We start from the raw sequence: 13,037 nt of genomic DNA on the forward strand, positions 1-13,037 counted from the left end.
GTGTTTCTAGGCGTGACAAGACAAGGAAGGAAAGACAGAGGGAGGACAAGACAAACGATCTTACTAGGTCTTGTGTCTTTCAGATCGTGCAAGTGTGAGAACGAGAAGTGAAAGGGGAAAGGGAGTGGGGAAGTGCAAGAGAGAGGGGAGGGGAACACAGAGCAGCAGTGCTCTGAGTAAGTCCAACCAGGGCAGCTCAGCAAGGTGAACAAGGGACGCAGGGTTACACTACCCAAGTGACTGATCAAGAAAGAGCGCGGTACCCAGTGAGACTTTGAGGGTAGCTAAGCAACCAGTCAGTACAGCAGGCAAGTAGGTCAGGAGGGAGAGAGAGAGAAAGCAGAAGAGAAGAGGAACGTTTTCAGCTGCTTCCAGAACTTCAGGTTGTCCGGCTCAAGTTTGAGAAGGGCAGGGAGGCCATTCCAGATGGAGGGACCTGCAGAGGAGAGAGATCTTCTCCCCACTCTCTGCCTGGAGAACCGTCTATCCCTTAGAGAGTTGGTGGTAGCTGAGCGAAGGGCTCAAGAAGGAAGATATATTGGAAGAGTGCATTGGATGTGGTACGGGCTCCAGCCCCAGAAAGTCTTATGGACAAGGCAAAGGGTCTTGAGCTTGAACCTTGCAGCCACTGGGAACCAATGGAGAGATGTCAGGGTTGGAGAGATACAGTTCCTGGGCTTGATGCCAAGGATAAGTCTTACAATTCTGTTCTGGATTAGTTCCAGAGACCGGAGAGTAGAGGAAGGCAGATTGGGAAAGAGGCTGTTGCATTAGTCCAGCCTAGAGAGAACCAGGGCTCTGGAGACAGTGAGCTTCAGGGGGATATTGAGAAAGGGTCGAGTCTGTTTGAGACGGTGCAGCTGGTAGTGGGACTTCTTGGCGATGTACGAGATGTAAGGAGAGAAAGAGAGAGTCGAGTCAAAGATGACACCCAGGTTTTTTGCCTCACAGAGAGGTGAAGGAAGAGGGTCCAAGGTGGGCAGGCCAGAGTGAGAGCAGGAAAGCGGGGACCTGGGTCCCAATGAGAAGGATCACTGTGTTACTGGCATTAAGGCAGAAATCGTTGGAGTTGCACCAATCCTGAATCGTGGATGGACAGCCAGAAATTAGCAAGATAGGAGAGGAGGCTGACGGGAGCTGGATGGAAAGCTGAGTGTCATCCACATAACAGTGAAAGTTAGAGGAGAAGGTAGGCCAAGGGGTCGAAGTAGAGGTTGAAAAACCAGGGTGAGAGGATAGAGACCTGGGGAACCCCACAGGTAGAGAGAGAGAGGTGAGAGAGAGAAAGGGACCAAATTGGGCCTAGGAGGTGAAGTCCAAGAGGAAGGAGGTCGGCCACCCCAGAGCCTGATCCATGATACCCAGTTTCTCATTAATTCGATTGATCAGGATGGTGTGGTTGACCATGTCGAAAGCAGAGGAAAGATCAAGGTGGATAAGGACAGAAGGAATACTGGAATCAAAGTTAGAGAGCAGATCTTCATTGGTGTTCAGGAGAGCAGTTTCCATGCCTCTGGCATCTCTGAAGCCAGACTGATGGTCATGAAGACAACCAACTGATTTAGTGTGGAGAGTTCGCTGGAGGATGGCCAGCTATTCCAAGAGTTTACCCAGCAGAAAAGGGGTGATCGAGATTGGGCGATAGTTTGCCGGGCAGGTAGAATTGGCAGACGGTTTCTTGAAGAGGGGATGCACAAGGGAGTGCTTAAGGTGAGAGAGCAAAGTTCCAGTGGCGAAAGAGTGATTACAGAAATCGGTCAAGGCTGGAGTGAGGGTGTCAATATGGTCCTTGATGGTTCTGGTGGAGCAGGGGAGCACCTGTTTGGACGACACTTCCATAGATCGGACTTGTCTAGAAACCTTGTCAGTTGTCAGAGAGAAAGAGGAGTAAGGAGGAGGAGCGGGAGAGATGGCCAGAGGGGAGCCGAGAGAGGAAGAGGGATCAGAAGAGCCTACTTCTCTCGCTGTGTCTCCTGATATAAGAACATGATGAAACAATTTCATTCACAAAGCAGATCTATTGCCCCATGGTATTGGCAGCCCTTGCACTTTGCATTGTACATACGTTCCTTCCTGATTAACTGGGATCAATAGTGATTCTAGAGTGCCTTCTCCTTCTGGTTGTCAGAATCCATTTGCATCCCCTCAAACCCTCTTACGTCTCTGGGGACGAAAGGGTTAGTGCTTGGGTTTGAAAATTGAGGCATTGGCCAGTTGGAACTGCTGTCACTCGACCGGTCCTCCTTGCTGTGACATCTTGGCATTATTCGTAGCAGTGTTACCTAGTGGCTGTGGTCTCTGTCGTCTAAATGGGTACTCATTTTTCCAATGGTCCTCCTTTTTAGAGTAATAACAAATAAAAGGGTTCAGTGGCTGACTCTATGAGCCTGCTGCTTAATCCAATTTACGTGTACCTGCTGACCCTCTGCTCCCCACGCCTGCTATTCATCGAATTGTCTCCAATGTCTCAGTTGTTGTGGATGTCCCACATATCCCCCTGCTGGGTTTGATATGCGTGCGGACCATCAGACTTATGTCTCTTCCTCTACTTCTTTGTCGGTCCCACCATAGGGTCTAATTATGCAGGTAGTGTGCTGTTCCCGGGAGCTGTCTCTGCACCTGTCCCTGAAGACTCTGCATCTGCAACACCATGGTGTCTTTCTTCTGATCCCGGCAAGCGAACCAATGATTTGCCACTGACACCAGTTCCGCTAACAGCTTTGTCTGCTGGTCTACACATACATTCTTAAGCTGCATCTGTACCTTTGGGAGTAAACCAGAAACAAATGAATTTGCTATAGCCTCCTCAGCTGTTTCCTCTGGCTTTGTAATACCAGAGTGCTGAAAGAGCACTGACTTCAGTCTATACAGGTAATCGGAAGGAGATTCACCCTTATTCTGCTTACAAGTCAATATTTTTGCCCAATCAGTTTTTCTGGGGCACACCTATGCAAGCACTATCCTTTCCCTCGCCTGCATCAGGCCTTCCCATGTGCCTGAGTTGGCCGCAGGCCAGGCCGCCCTCTCCACTAATTGCTGTCTCAGCTCTGGTGGCATAATTATTCTCATAAGTTGATTCATGTCAGCCCACAATGAAATGAAATGATATGAAATTATATTTTATTTATATCGTGCTCATACACAAGTGGCTCAGATCATGACCAGGCACAGGGAGGGGAACATGGGAGAACAAAACAACGATCTTACTAGGCCCAGTGACATTGAGAATGCGCAAGTGCATGGGAAAGGGAAAATGGGGAAAGTGCATGGAAGGGAGGAGAAATGGATTGTGAGAAACAGAGGAGAGACAGAATAAATAATAATGAGTAAAATAAATAAATAAATAAGGCGCTAAACATTGGTAGTGCATCCAGCAAGTTGCAAGTGCTAGGTTAAGCAGATAGGGTATATCTGATAAATGCAGGAGAAAAGTGGGCGGGGGAGCTATATGGGTGCACATACAGACCCCAGTGCAAGGGGTGGCCCGGAGGTAGTGCAGGAGGGTGGCGGGGTGAGCAGGTACCTGGGCCCGAAAGACAAAGGGTAGCTGGGTGCACAGTGCTGAGAGAGAAAACAGATCAACAGGGGAGAAGAGGGGAAAAGGCAGAAGCGAAGAGGAAGGTCTTAAGGTGTTTCCGGAACCAGAGATGTTTCTCCTTAAGTTTCAAAGTGGCAGGGAGGCTGTTCCAAAGGGAGGCCCCAGCAGAAGACAGAGATCTACCCCCAGCTCGTTTCTTTGAAAAACAACTGACCCTTAGGTAGTTAGAAGTAGAGGAGCAAAGGGCTTGAGATGGGAGGTATTTATGAAGGGATAGTTGAAGGTATTTTGTATCCAGACCCAAGAAAGCCTTGTGGACAATGCAGAGGGTTTAAAATGTAATTATTGCATCCACTGGGAGCCAATGATGGGATTTCAGAGCTGGAGAGATGCGATCAGAGGGCTTGAAGACAAGGACAAGTCTCACAGTCCTGTTCTGTATTAATTCTAAAGGGCAGAGAGTGTAGGCAGGTAGATTTAGAAAGAAGCTGTTACAGTAGTCCAACCTAGGAGGAACCAGAGCTTGGGAGACAGTGAGCTTCTGAGGAAGGCGAGGAAAGGCAGAGGAACTCTGATGAGGTGCAGTAAGAAGTTTGACATTTTAGAGATGTCAGAGATGTGTGCAGAGAAGGAAAGTGAGGAGTCAAAGATGACCCTGATGTTCTTATCCGCGCAGGTAGGGGTAGAAGGAGGGCCGAGCGAGGCCTACCAGTGAGTGAGGGGAAAGGATGGTGAAAGTGTACCAATGAGGAGGATATCAGACTTGTGGGCATTTAGACAAAGATCGTTGGTGGCACACCAATTTTGAATGGCGATTAGGCAATCAGAGAGGAGGGAAGGAGGGGGGGTGGCCGAAGGAAGCTTGAACATGAGTTGGGTGTCATCAGCATAGCATTGGAAATTTGAACAGAAAATGAAAATGCAGTAGGCCAGAGTTGCCAAGTATTGGTTGAAAAGCCAGCATGAGAGGATAGACCCCTGGGCAACACTGCAGGTAGAAAAGGAAATAGAAGATAGGAAGGATGCAAGTTGTACCTGGGAGGGTCGATCTGAGAGGAAAGAGGACAGCCAGGCCAGAGCCTGATCTGTGATACCTAGGTTATCACTGAGACGGTTGAGCAGGGTGGTATGGTTGACCATGTCGAAAGCAGAGAAGAGATCAAGTAGGATGAGGACAGAGGGAATGTTAGAGTCAAGATTAGATTGCAGGTCTTCACAGATGTTCAGGAGAGCAGTTCCCTTGCTTGTGGCAGCTGTGAAGCCATATTGGTGGTCATGGAGAGAGCCAACAGAATCGGAATGAAGGGTAAACTGAAAGATGGCCAGCTTTTCCAAGAGTTTACCCAAAAAGGGAGTAATGGAAATTGGGTGATAGTTAGCCGGACAAGAAGGATCTGCTGTGGGTTTCTTGAGGAGATGATGCACAAGGGAGTGCTTCAGAGGGCAGAGGAAAGATCCAGAGGCAAAGGAGAGGTTGCAGAAATCGGCAAGGGCTGTAGCGAGGATATCAATAGGGTCCTTTATAGTTTTAGAGGAACAGGGATGGACCTGTTTTGATGAGGCTTTCATAGATCAAACTTGTCTAGTGACCTCATTAAGGGAGAAAAGAGGAAAGGATATGTTGTAATACTGTTGTAATATGTTGTAATACTGCATTACTGTTTGCAGTTCCTCCACAAATTGTTCGGATTCCTCCCTTATATTGGGGAACTCCTTTGCCAATGCTCTAAGGTCCCACAGTGTCCATGGTACATGGACCATTACAAAACGCTGCTATTGCTCTCCATCCTCTCTGAATGTGCTGATTCCTTGATTTTGTTTTCTGATTGTCTGTTCTTGTTGGTGCTATTATGCCTTTGGGCCTGTGATTAGCACATTATGGTGTTTGCCTGAGGGGTATACCTACAAAGAGAGACACTAAGGGAATAGAAAATGTCACCTCTGAAAAAAGTTAATTAAAAAAAAAGAAAAACACCTATCCGACTAATCTTGTAGGGATTGAGGATCAGTTACACATGAAAATACAAAAATACAAACATTACAAAAAAGATAATATTTTACTATGTTCATACACATCTAAACACATGTATGTACATATCTCTATTACAATAAAAAGATCAACATCACCCAGAGTGATAAGAATATGATATTCCATCATTTCAAAACAGCGTACATATAGCTTAATTGATATTCATTCAAAAACGCTGTTTGAACCCAACTGTCCATTCTGGGTTTGACAGCTAACATCCATTCACGTTATAATATAAATATAGTATCAAAAGTTACCCAACATGTTTCATCCCATAGTTTGTAAGGGTACACAGTCATGGAACTTCTTCAGGAGAATAACGGTACGTGCAAGTGATTGTGCGAACACTTTTTATTGGAAGATCTCCTAAAAACAAGTCCATCTGATGCACCTAGATCTACAAGAAAACCAAAAATACCAATTATACTGTTGTCAGTTTTTTTATTGTTAGTTACAATTTCTCTATGTAAATCTATTCATAACAAGACACTTTGAAGGTCTTTAATCTCTTCAGAGAAATGGTGTGTGCAGCATTGACAACCTGCAGAGCTAAATTCTCATGTAACTTATACAGAACAGCTACCAGTTTTCAATGCATCCTCTAAAACAAAGCAAGGACACAACAGTTGTTTTAATAAACAAAAAATGACCTTAGTTCTGTGTTTCTAATGTACACAATCACGGTCACTATGAATTATTAATCTTCTCCTTTTGCCTTTCTGGATGTCTATTTATATATTTCAACAACAAAAAAATATAGAAATATATAATATATTCCATACTTTATACTTCACAGATGTCCATATTCAATTTTAAGAATTCATACTTGTCGCGCGTTAGCCATGTTAGCCACAGTTTCTAGGGTGTATTGCTTGCATATTTTGTACTAGGTTGACTTGATTCAATGCACGGTTATGTATCACTTGGTTGAGCACAATAGCTGCAAAGAGCACTTGAATCTCTTCTGAAACTTATGATAAGACTTTGAGAGAAGGAGGAACGACTTTCGGGATTGCTTAAAAATAAATTATTTTCAGGGATTTGGTGATAAATCAAGCAGTAACATTGGGGACATGGTAATTGAGTGGGTGACTCAACCAAATACCTGCCTGGAGAAAGGAGAAATGTGTGCTTGAGTGGCTTCATTGAATGAGCTCTCACACAGCACTTGGTGGAGCCCTATAGGTGAGACACATGAGCACTTACATTTCTTTGGAAATGTGATAGCACATTTTGGGCTGCTGGCAAACGTCTTTAGGTCATGCAGCTTTATTGAAAATTCTCTCATGCACAACTTGGTTGAACACAATAGTTGATATATATGAGCTTTTGAAAACTTGTCGAAATTATTAGCACATTTTGAGAGAATGGGATGGGGTATGCGCCTTGTATTGTTTTGTACTTGTCATTTGTATAGTGCCTTTTACCATTATTGTATTCTCAATGCACTGTTAGTGGTAATGCCCTATGAGGACCGAATTACAGAGTGTTGGAGATCTAGATTAAGCCCCACCCACCTTCCAGCACTACCTGACATTTTGTCAGGCCTAGTACGATAGTTGCTTGTTTTGTTCCTCCCCTCCCTTTCTGCACCCCTCTCCCTCACCTTTTGATTTCTCCGGCTCTACCAGAAATGTTGTCAGGCCAAGAACGGTAGTCGCTTGTCTGTTTCCATTTCCTTCGCACTCTCACCCTCCCTTCCTTATCTGTGTCTTAGCTCTTGCACTATCTGAAATGTCGTCAGGTCGAGTATTATAGTTAATTTCACATCCTTGCTATTCATGGCTGTCATTGCACTTTCCCTGGTTCCCTCCCTTTCCTTGAAGTGCTTTGAAACACATTGGGCCTCATTAGGCGGTTGGAGGTAAGGGAAAACCGATGCTGGTAAAGGATTACCAGCATCGCTTACCGCTCCGGTCTATTATGACCCGGCAACCCGGTATTAGCAGCACCCTAAATAACGGTGCCTCTAATAGCGGCACGCGCCCCCTCATGGAGCAAATACCGGCATGCCGGTAATAGGAGGACATCACAACCCACGCGGACATGCAAATACCGGCATCCCGATGCCGGTAATCTGGGGCTGCACGACGGTGGCCATACAGGCATCGCGGACCACCCACAAACAGCAATCAGCAATCAAGCCATCTGCCACAGTTGCACACAATCACCACAGGTGGAGTCAATGGAGGCTGGGCCAGTATAAAATGAGCACATCCACACACCACACCCCTTCCTATACCAAAATGCTACCACTAGCTGTTGCAATCATGGTGCTGGAGAACATGCCTATACTGCTACAACTACAGCAACAACACCAACTACAACAACAACTAGAGCAGCAACCACAGGCAGCACAGAGTAGACGCAGGAGGAGAAGGAGGGTGAGACAGGGCCAGCAATAACCACCAGTGCAGCCAGCAGTGCCTCGTAGGCAGCCACCAATCCCTCACATCAGACCAAGTCCATTCAACCTAACCCCTGAGCAGATCCATACCCTATATTGGTTAGACCGGGCCACCATCACCACCATAGTGGACATGATACACAATGACATTGACAGCCTCATAGAAATACGCCCTGCCATCCCCCCACCATTAAAGGTGGTGTCTGTGCTCCACTTCCTGGCCACAGGCACCTATCAACACACATTGGGGCAGCTGCATGGCATTTTGCAACCACTATTTTCACAAATGCTGAACCAAGTGCTGGATGCCCTCCTGAAGAACACAAGCACCCACATATCCCTACCACGGACTGCCCAGGAGATAGCCGACACCAAAGTAGCTTTCCATGCACTGGCAGGCATGCCCAATTGTGTTGGTGCCCTGGACTGCACCCATGTGGAATTGGTAGTCCCCCATGCCATAGAGGTAGTGTACCGCAATTGCAAGCAATACCATTCCATCAATGTGCAAATGGCATGTGACTCCGGCAAGATCATCACACAATGCTGCGCCCAAATTCCCGGATCAACACATGATGCCATGGTGCTGCGTAACTCCACGCTACCCCGTCACATGGTGCTACATGCTGGACCATGTGCCTGGCTGCTTGGTGAGTTGCCTGAGTGGGCCATGGCAGTGCAATGGGCTACTGACATGTAGGGATGAATACTCCACCTGGTTGGGAAAGGGGGGATGCATACTTCATCAGGGTGGGAAAGGGGGGGATGCATACTCCACCAGGGTGGGAAAGGGGGGATGCATACTCCACCAGGGTGCCAATTGGCGGTGATTGGAGAATGCATGCAGAGCTAGACACTCCTGACCTGAATCTCCCAAACCCAAAATGACACCTCACTGGCAAACATTTTACCAATTATGCATATCGATGACAACAAGCAAGAGGCACAACCACACCACCATTGGTATGTCAAGCAATGCAAGACTGAACAGGATTACAACTGTGGCAATGTGGATGGTGTGACCATGCAAAGTGTATAATACACAGCATAAATGGGAGGCTAAACATTGTTGTACAACCACAGTACATCCACCTCAGCATGCATTACTTTACCCTTCATCATCTATTGAACGCCATCCAGATTACCACACCTCATAGCAGTATAGTATGCATCTAGTGAACATTCTTGCATACGTACAGGGACATGTGCATGTCTACACCAAATAGCTGTGGCCATGACTGTGCCTCCTGAAGGTGGCAGCTCAGAGTGACAGACACCTATTTGTATTCCCTTGCAGGTGATGGAGGATATCCCTTGAAGCCGTGGCTACTTAGCCCTGTGTGGAACCCGCAGAACAGCCATGAAGAGGAGTACAATCGCATTCACACCCGTACCCCTGTTGTGATTCAGCAGACCTTTGGCCTGTTGAAGGCGCGTTTCCGCTGCCTAAGCAGGTCTGGTGGGGCACTCCTTAAAAGGACTGAGAAGGTCGCAAAGATCACCATGGCCTGTGTCATGCTGCACAGCATGTGCGTCCTGAGAAATGTACCACTGCCATCTGACAATGACATGCATGCACCGGGTGATGATGATGAGGATGGAGATGGAGGTGAACTAGCCCCCCTGCCAGTACGTGATGCACAGGATTGCCGTGCAGTATGCCAAGCACTGATTCACGAATACTTATGAACCACAGGGACTATGATAGACATGTGTCAGTGACACACTGGGTCCATGTGGACATGCACACAGGGATTGTTGGGAGTTGGCCACTGAACACCGTCACACATTAAATGGATACACACAAAATGAACAATGTCCAGCCATTGAATGTTTTTTCACCCAACTGGTGTATTAGTTCTAACAGCAAAAATGTGACCACTCCCCCTGGGCCCCCAGTGAACTTCCAAACCCACCCCACAAACCCCAAAAACCCCCAGTGAACTCCCACACCCACCCCACAAACCCCCAAAACCCTCAGTGAACTCCCAAACCCACCCCAGAAACCCCAAAAACCCCAAGTGAACTCCCAAACCCACCCCAAAAAACCCCAGTGAACTCCCAAACCCACCCTACAAACCCCAAAAACCTCCAGTGAACTCCCAAACCCATCCCACAAACCCCAAAAACAACCCAATGTACTCCATAAAATGCTCCCCTTCACCCACAACTATGTATCCCACTCCCATTGTCTGGCCACACTACTTCCGGCACTTTTTGCTGTCAGGGCGGCATCTCGGAGTGCCGTGCACTCCTTTGGGTCTGGCGCACAGGGCTGGTGGGGACTGAGAATGCAGGTGTGGGGGGTGTTGATCAGTTGGAGGCAGGTTCCACGCCTGCTCCAAGGTGAGGCCGCTGCATTTGGAGCAGGAATGAAGTGAGTACTTGTGTCACTGCCCCCAGACAGTCCCTCATGAGCACAGCTGACGCATTCACAGCCGCTGTGTTTGCTGCAATGGCCGCTGTGGTCACCTCAATGGCAGTGGCGATTCCCCCCCTACTCTCCTCTCCATCGGCAATGAACTGCCACAGGAGGTCCAACATGGCCTCCTGTTGGGCCTCCACCCTCGACAGACGCGACTCGAGGGTGTGGGGGGAGCTGGAGTGGTGGGTGGTGCACTGACGGGGCCTGCATTCTGGGTGCTGTCCTCCTCGATGGTGCTCAGGTCCGTGTCATGGAGGCAGGGATCACCACTGCTAGAGGTGGGTGAGGGCTCAATATGGGGTTGGGGGGTGGACTGGGGGCTTGGGCTGGGTGGACAAGTCACTTCTGTGACTCCCTCAAGGTCCACAAGGCCATCTAACTCATCCTCGGTGGTGGCCGGCGCATGTAGGGACTCCCCTCCAACTGGTGTGGGCTGCTGGGTCTGAAGTGTGTCTGGCACACTGGCAGCAGGTGTTGTTGGCTGTGTTTCCACTCGGTCAGGCACACTGCCTGTGGGTGTGGCCTGCTTGTCTGCCATGGAGGTGGTGGTGGCGGTGGCCCTTTTCTTTTGGTGGGACGTGGAGACCCTCGCAGTGTTCTCTTGCCTGGCATCTTCCTCATCAGTGCCTGGGGGGTAGAAGAGATGCAGGGCATCAGTGATGGTGTTACATGCCAGAGGCATACAATTGTGCTGTTCAATATTCATTCATGCATTCATGTCTTACAGGTGTGTCACACAGGGTGTTCTGAGGGGGCATTTTGGCATTCACTGCATAGCAGGTGGCATGCCGTTGATTTGGGGTTTGTGTGATGTGTTACATGGGCACGGTCCAGGTGTGTTGGCCGTGTGTTGGTTATGGGATTGGCACTCAGCATGTATTTCTGTGTGGCAGGGTTTGGGCCGCAATCTGGACTTGGATATGTTAATGTGGGTGTAGGGACGTGCATTGCCTTGCCTAGACTCTCTTCCACATCACTTGTGCTTCGTCATGGTTTCCCCTACAGGGATGTGCAGGGTCACTCATCTCCTTCTGGGGATGATACCGCACCCATCTCCCCGAATCCCTCAATCAACTCTGGATCGATGAAGCTGCTAGCGGTCTCCTCGCAGGGCATCATTTTTACAGGAGAGTGTGGACCCCCGCCTGTGGCCATAGCCGCCCTCCTGTTGCTTGACATGATGTTGCGGACCCTCAAGCGGAGGTTGTCCCACTTCTTACGGCAGTCCCGGACAGGACGTGGGGTGGTCTCCACAGCCGACACCTTGCGGGCAACCTCCTGCCAGATTGCCTTTTTCTTCTGCTGGACTTCACGCTTCATGTCATGGGATTTCATGAGGTTTGCATGTGCAGCAAGAGTGTCCGCCAACATATTCAATTCTGCGTCAGAGAAACGCTGTTACCTCAGCCGGGGGGTGGTCTTCCGGGTAGCCTTGGACATCCTCAAAGTATTGCCACAATGCTCAACAGGTATCAACTGGTGGTTAGGGAGGATCACAATGGATTGTGTTTTTAAAGATGGCCGCCGGGCCATTTCCTGTTCCGACGCAATGACATTATTTCCGGGTCTGGTTTTACGAGCCCGGTATTAGCATGTTGGTATTACCGGGTCAGTATTTAGGGGTTCTTCCTAGGCGGTGCCGGTATCGGTGGGTCCCGTGATGGCGCTATCAGGGGGTTGAAAGGCCTTTTGCGGCATGCCGGTATGGCCATTACCGGCATAGGGGTCCGCGCGTGTTCGCGCACTCGTAATCCCCCGCTATTAGTGGGGTCATACGAGCACGGACCCGCTCGTTCCGCCATGCCGGTAATACCCCGTTTTTACAGCGCTACTCGTAATGAGGCCCATTGTGTATAGGCGATATATAAATAAACATCATTCATATCATATCATTATCATATCATGATTAGGATGCATGCATACATTTGGCCAAATAAGGCTTAGCAGGGCGGGTCAGGAGAATCCCTGGCAGTCAGGCATGTGAATGGGTGCTGCGAGGAGTCAGGAGTTTGCGTAAGTGCCAGAGACTCACTGGGCCTCATTAAGAGTTTGGAGGTAGCCATGCCGTTTTTACAGGCATGGCTACCCCAAACTCAGGTCCGGGTCCCCAAAAATGGGAATTAACAGGCCATTCCGACCTTTGCAGGCCCGGTAATTCCCATTTGCCGGACACAGACCCGGCACGTCCCCATTCCCATTTGAGCCCCCATAGGGCTAAATGGGAATGGTGAGGATGGTAACAATGGTCCCGTTAATTACGGGGGCATTGCTACCATCCTGTTCTGGTAGCGGTTGCCACTCTGCATGTCTGGTCTGACCAGGCATACAGAGCGGCCCCGCAAGCAGAACTCGTAATGTGGCTGTAGAGTGATAATGGCGCCGACAGCACTACCGGTGCCGTTATCACTCTACCGCCGAGTCGTAATGAGGCCCACTGTGTGTTCAGTGTGCCTGAATTTGTCATTGGTCTGCTCTGCCTTTTAATGTCAAGTTGTGGAGGTGTAGTCTGGTGTAAGTAGGAGGAGAATGATGTGAACAGCATGACTGAATTTTGTCATAGTCCTTGTTGTATTCTTATGTGTGCTGATAGCCATGCCTGCAGCCAGAATCCACTGGAGTGGTGCTTTATACATACCTA

The sequence above is a fragment of the Ambystoma mexicanum genome, chromosome 3q, assembly GCF_040938575.1.
Source record: "Ambystoma mexicanum isolate Mex_15411 chromosome 3q, UKY_AmexF1_1, whole genome shotgun sequence".
In the NCBI taxonomy this organism is placed as follows: domain Eukaryota; kingdom Metazoa; phylum Chordata; class Amphibia; order Caudata; family Ambystomatidae; genus Ambystoma; species Ambystoma mexicanum.